The sequence below is a fragment of the Neophocaena asiaeorientalis genome, unplaced genomic scaffold (assembly GCF_003031525.2).
Source record: "Neophocaena asiaeorientalis asiaeorientalis breed wild unplaced genomic scaffold, Neophocaena_asiaeorientalis_V1.1 scaffold236, whole genome shotgun sequence".
Taxonomy (NCBI): Eukaryota; Metazoa; Chordata; class Mammalia; order Artiodactyla; family Phocoenidae; genus Neophocaena; species Neophocaena asiaeorientalis.
The window spans coordinates 773,272-779,271 of record NW_020173418.1 but is presented as its reverse complement, the minus strand read 5'-3'; the positions used below and the strand labels follow the sequence as shown (position 1 = coordinate 779,271).

The window sequence follows — 6,000 nt, the reverse complement described above, 5'->3', positions numbered from 1 at the left end:
TTTTTTTTTTTTTTTTTTTTTTTTTTTTTTGTGGTACGCGGGCCTCTCACCGCTGTGGCCTCTCCCATTGCGGAGCACAGCCTCCAGACACACAGGCCCAGCGGCCATGGCTCACGGGGCCAGCCGCTCTGTGGCCCATGGGATCCTCCCGGACTGGGGCACGAACCTGCGCCCCCTGCAGCGGCAGGCAGACTGTCAACCACTGCGTGACCAGGGAAGCCCCCATTTGTTTACTTTTGTTTTAATTTCATTACTCTAGGAGGTGGGTCAAAAATGATCTTGCTGTGTTTATGTCAAAGAGTGTTCTTCCTATGTTTTCCTCTAAGAGTTTTATAGTGTCTGGTCTCACATTTAGGTCTTTAATCCATTTTGAGTTTATTTTTGTGTATGGTGGTAGGGAGTGTTCTAATTTCATTCTTTTACATGTAGCTGTCCAGTTTTCCCAGCACCACTTATTGAAGAGACTGTCTTTTCTCCATTTTATATTCTTGCCTCCTTTGTCGTAGCTTAGTTGACCATAGGTGTGTGGGTTTATCTCGGGGCTTTCTCTCCTGTTCCGTTGATCTATATTTCTGTTTTTGTGCCAGTACCATATGGTCTTGATTACTGTAGCTTTATAATATAGTCTTACAGTCAGGGAGTCTGATTCCTCCAGCTCCATATTTTTTTTTTCTCAAGATTGCTTTGGCTAGTCAGGGTCTTTTGTGTCTCAATACAAATTTTAAGATACTTTGTTCTAGTTCTGTAAAAAACGCCACTGGTAATTTGATAGGGATTGCATTGAATCTGTAGATCGCTTTGGGTAGTATAGTCATGTTCACAATATTGATTCTTCCAATCCAAGAACATGGTGTATCTCACCATCTGTTTGTGTCATCTTTGATTTCTTTCATCAGTGTCTCACAGTTTTCTGAGTACAGGTCTTTTACCTCCTTAGGTAAGTTTATTCCTAGGTATTTTATTGTTTTTGTTGCTCTGGTGAATGGGATTGTTTCCTTAATTTGTCTTTCTGATCTTTCGTTGTTAAGTGTATAGGAATGCAAGAGAATGCAAGACTTCCAAAACTATGTTGAATAATAATGGTGAGAGTAGATATCCTTGTCTTATTCCTGATCTTAGAGGAAATGGTTTCAGTTTTTCACCGTTGAAAATGATGTTTGCTGTGGGTTTGTCGTATATGGACTTACACGTATTATGTTGAAGTAGGTTCCCTCTATGCCCAGTTTCTGGAGGGTTTTTATCATAAACGGGTGTTGAATTTTGTCAAAAGCTTTTTCTGCATCTTTTGAGATGATCGTATGGTTTTTATTCTTCAATTTGTTAATATGGTTTGTCACATTGATTGATTTGTGTATATTGAAGAATGCTTGCATCCCTTGGATAAATCCCACTTGATGATGGTGTATGATCCTTTTTTTTTTTTTTTTGCGGTATGCGAGCCTCTCACTGTTGTGGTCTCTCCCATTGCAGAGCACAGGCTCCGGACGCACAGGCTCAGCGGCCATGGCACACAGGCCTAGCCACTCCGTGGCATGTGGGATCTTCCCGGACTGGGGCACGAACCCGTGTCCCCTGCATTGGCAGGTGGACTCTCAACCACTGCGCCACCAGGGAAGCCCTGTATTATCCTTTTAATGTCTTGTTGGATTCTGTTTGCTAGTATTTTGTTGCAGATTTTCACATTCATATTCACCAGTGATAGTGGTCTGTAATTTTCTTTTTTTGTCGTATCTTTGTCTGGTTTTGGTATCAGGGTGATGGTGGCCTTGTAGAATGTGTTTGGGAGTGTTCCTTCCTCTGCAATTTTTTGGAAGAGTTTGATGAGAAGGATGGGTGTTAGCTCTTTTCTAAATGTTTGATAGAATTCACCTGTGAAGCCATCTGGTCCTGGACTTACGTTTGTTGGAAGATTTTTAATCACAGTTTCAATTTCATTACTTGTGATTGGTCTGTTCATATTTTCTATTTCTTCCTGGTTCAGTCTTGGAATGTTATACTTTTCTAAGAATTTGTCCGTTTCTTCGAGGTTGTTCATTTTATTGGCATATAGTTGCTTGTCGTAGTCTCTTATGATGCTTTGTATTGCTGTGGTGGCTGTTGTAACTTCTCCTTTTTCATTTCTAATTTTATTGATTTGAGTCCTCTCTCTCTTTTTCTTGGTGAGTCTGGCTAAAGGTTTATCAATTTTTTTATCTTCTCAAAGAACCACCTTTTAGTTTTATTGATCTTTGCTGTTGTTTTCTTTATTTCTATTTATTTCTGCTCTGATCTTCATGATTTCTTTTCTTCTGCTAACTTTGGGTTTTGTTCTTCTTTCTCTAGTTCCTTTAGGTGTAAGGTTAGATTGTTTATTTGAGATTTTTCTTGTTTCTTGAGGTAGGATTGTATTGCTATAAACTTCCCTCTTAGAAATGCTTTTGCTGCATTCCATAGCCTTTGGACCGTCGTGTTTTCATTGTCATTTGTCTCTAGGTATTTTTTTATTTCCTCTTTGACTTCTTCAGTTATCTCTTGGTTATTTTACTAAATAACCATATTGCATATTGTTTAGCCTCCATGTGTTTGTGTTTTTTACATTTTTTCCCCTGTAATTTATTTCTAATCTCATAGTGTTGTGGTTGGAAAAGATGCTTAATATGATTTAAATTTTCTTAAATTTACTGAGGCTTGATTTGTGACCCAAGATGTGATCTGTCCTGGAGACTGTTCCATGTGCACTTGAGAAGAAAGTGTAATCTGCTGTTTTCGGATGGAATGTCCCATAAATATCAATTAAATCTATCTGGTCTATTGTGTCATTTAAAGCTTGTGTTTCCTTATTAATTTTCTGTCCGGATGATCTGCCCATTGGTGTAAGTGAGGTGTTAGAGTCCCCCACTATTATTGTGTTACTGTCGATTTCCTCTTACAGCTGTTAGTATTTGCCTTATGTGTTGAGGTGCTTCTATGTTGGGTGCATATATATTTATAATTGTTACATTTTCTTCTTAGATTGATCCCTTGATCATTATGTAGTATCCTTCCTTGTCTCTTGTAACATTCTTTATTTTAAAGTCTATTTTATCTGATATGAGTATTGCTACTCCAGCTTTCTTTTGGTTTCCATTTGCATGGCATATCTTTTCCCATCCCCTCACTTTCAGTCTCTATGTGTCCCTAGGTCTGAAGTGGGTGTCTTGTAGACAGCATATATATGGGTCTTGTTTTCATATCCATTCAGCCGGTCTGTGTCTTTTGGTTGGAGCACTTAATCCATTCACATTTAAGGCAGTTATCGATAGGTATGTTTGTATTACCATTTTCTTAATTGTTTTGGGTTTGTTTTTGTAGGTCCTTTTCTTCTCTTGTGTTTCCCACTTAGAGAAGTTCTTTAGAATTTGTTTTAGAGCTCGTTTGGTGGTGCTGAATTCTCTTAGCTTTTGCTTGTCTGCAAAGCTTTTGATTTCTCTGTTGAATCTGAGTGAGATCCTTGTTGGGTAGAGTAGTGTTGGTTGTAGGTTCTTCCCTTTCATCACTTTAAATATATCTTCCACTCCCTCTGGCTTGCAGAGTTTCTGCTTAGAAACCAGCTGTTAACCTTATGGGAGTTCCCTTGTATATTATTTGTTGTTTTTCCGTCGTTGCTTTTAATAATTTTTCTCTGTCTTTTTAAAATAATTTATTTATTTATTTTTGGCTGCGTTGGGTCTTCATTGCTGTGCGCAGGCTTTCTCTAGTTGCGGCGAGGGGGGTTACTATTTATTGCGGTGCGCAGGCTTCTCATTGCGGTGGCTTCTCTTGTTGTGGATCACGGGCTCTAGGTGTTCAGGCTTCAAGAGTTGTGGCTTGTGGGCTCGGTAGTTGTGGCTTGCCAGCTCCAGAGCACAGGCTCAGTAGTTGTGGCGCATGGGCTTAGTTGCTCCGCGGCATGTGGGATCTTCCCAGCCCAGGGATCAAACCCGTGTCCCTTGAATCTGCAGGCGGATTCTTAACCACTGCACCACCAGGGAAGTCCCCTCTTTGTCTTTACTTTTTGTGAATTTGATTCTTATGTGTCTTGGTATGTTTCTTCTTGGGTTTTTCCTGCCTGGGACTCTCTGCGCTCCTTGGACGTGGGTGGCTATTTCCTATTCCATGTTTGGGAAGTTTTCGACTGTAATCTCTTAAGATATTTTCTCCAGCCCTTTCTCTTTCTCTTCTCCTTCCGGGAGCCCTGTAATGCGAATGTTGGTGTGTTTAATGTTGTCCCAGAGATCTCTTAGGTTGTCTTCATTCCTTTTCATTCTTTTTTCTTTATTCTGTTCCATGACAATGATTTCCACCATTCTGTCTTCCAGGTCACTTATCCATTCTTCTGCCTCAGTTATTCTGCTATTGAGTGCTTTTAGTGTATTTTTCATGTCAGTTATTGTATTGTTCATCTCTGTTTGTTCTTTAATTCTTCTAGGTCTTTGTTAAACATTTCTTGCATCTTCTCGCTAGTTGCCTCCATTCTTTTTCCGAGGTCCAGGATCATCTTCACTCTCATTATTCTGAATTTTTTTTCTGGAAGATTGCCTAGCTCCACTTCATTTAGTTGGTTTTCTGGGGTTTTGTCTTGTTACTTCTTCTGGGACATAGTCCTCTGCCTTTTCATTTCATCTGTCTTTCTGTGATTGTGGTTTTTGTTCTGCAGGCTGCAGGATTGTAGTTCTCCTTGCTTCTGCTGCCTGCTGTCTGGTCGATGAGGCTATCTAAGAGGCTTCTGTAGTGTCACTTTGTTTTTGCTGTTGAGGAGTGCCCCATTGTGTGATTATGGCACTGTTGGTGTATCCCTTCTCGTGTTGATAGACATTCCATGATTTTTGAGTCTCTACAGCTGCTCTTATCATGCTGTGTAAAAGTCCTTTAGTGAACACGTGTTTTTCCTTTTGGGTAAATAGTTTGAATTAGAATTTGCAGGGTTCTAGGGTGGGTGTGTGTTTACAGTTTCCCAAGGTGGTTGTGCCATTTACATCTGAACCAGTGTGTATGAGAGTTCTAGCCATTTCCTGACCTCATCAACATGAGGCGTGTCAGTCTTTTTAAAAGCTTTAGCTATTCTGCGGGTAGGGTGGGGTGTTAATTTGTACGTGCTTATTGGCCATTCATAGCTTCTTTTGTTGCTTTCATTGTCATAATAGTTTTCAATTTAAAAACTTACACTGATAAAATTGGATGAAGTGAGTGTATTAAAAATGTTTTGAGTAAATGATAAATGTAATGACTTTAGTTGCAAGTGTCATTCTTTGTGTACCTTGTTATTTTCCAGATGCTATGCTGTGTACTTTCCTTTCATTTTTTTTTAACCTTGTGAGCCATGTTGATGTTGACAAAAAATTAATCAGTCGATCTAAGAAAGAGATACAAAATTTTATTCAAGCCAAATTGAGGATTATAACCCAGGAACAGAATCTCAGAAAGCTCTGAGAATTACTGCGTTCGTTACAAGTCAAGGCTCAGTTATGTAAGTTTTTTGAGACAGAGGGCTGTACGTTAAATGATGTATTATTGACAGTTTACACAATCCAGATCTAAGCCTCATCATGGCCTCTTTTTTTTTTTTTTAAGACTTTATTTATTTTTGGCTGTGTTGGGTCTTCCTTGCTTCGTGTGGGCTTTCTCTAGTTGTGAGCAGTGGCTACTCTTCGTTGCAGTGTGTGGGCTTCTCATTGCCGTGGCTTCTCATTGTGGAGCATGGGCTCTAGGAGCACGGGCTTCAGTAGTTGTGGCTCGCAGGCTCTAAGAGCTCAGGCTCGGTAGTTGTGGCCACACGGGTTTAGTTGCTCCGTGGCATGTGGGATCTTCCCAGACCAGGGCTCAAACCCGTGTCTCCCGCATTGGCAGGCGGATTCTCAACCACTGCGCCACCAGGGAAGCCCCATCATGGCCTCTTACAAGAGGAAGAAGGAGGGTTTTCTTTGAGGGTGTTGTCTTGTTGATGCTAGGAGAATGTTGCTGTTTACGGTTGAGCAGGTATTTTTGCTGATAGGGAAGGCTGAT

The 6,000-nt window shown here is 40.2% G+C and overlaps 1 protein-coding gene across 6 annotated transcripts in view; it reads left to right on the top strand.

Annotated features, from left to right (window-relative positions):
* The window catches only part of HERC2 (HECT and RLD domain containing E3 ubiquitin protein ligase 2), a 228,790-nt gene that overhangs the window by 72,825 nt on the left and 149,965 nt on the right, over positions 1–6,000 (top strand). The gene's annotated exons all lie outside the window — the stretch shown is intronic.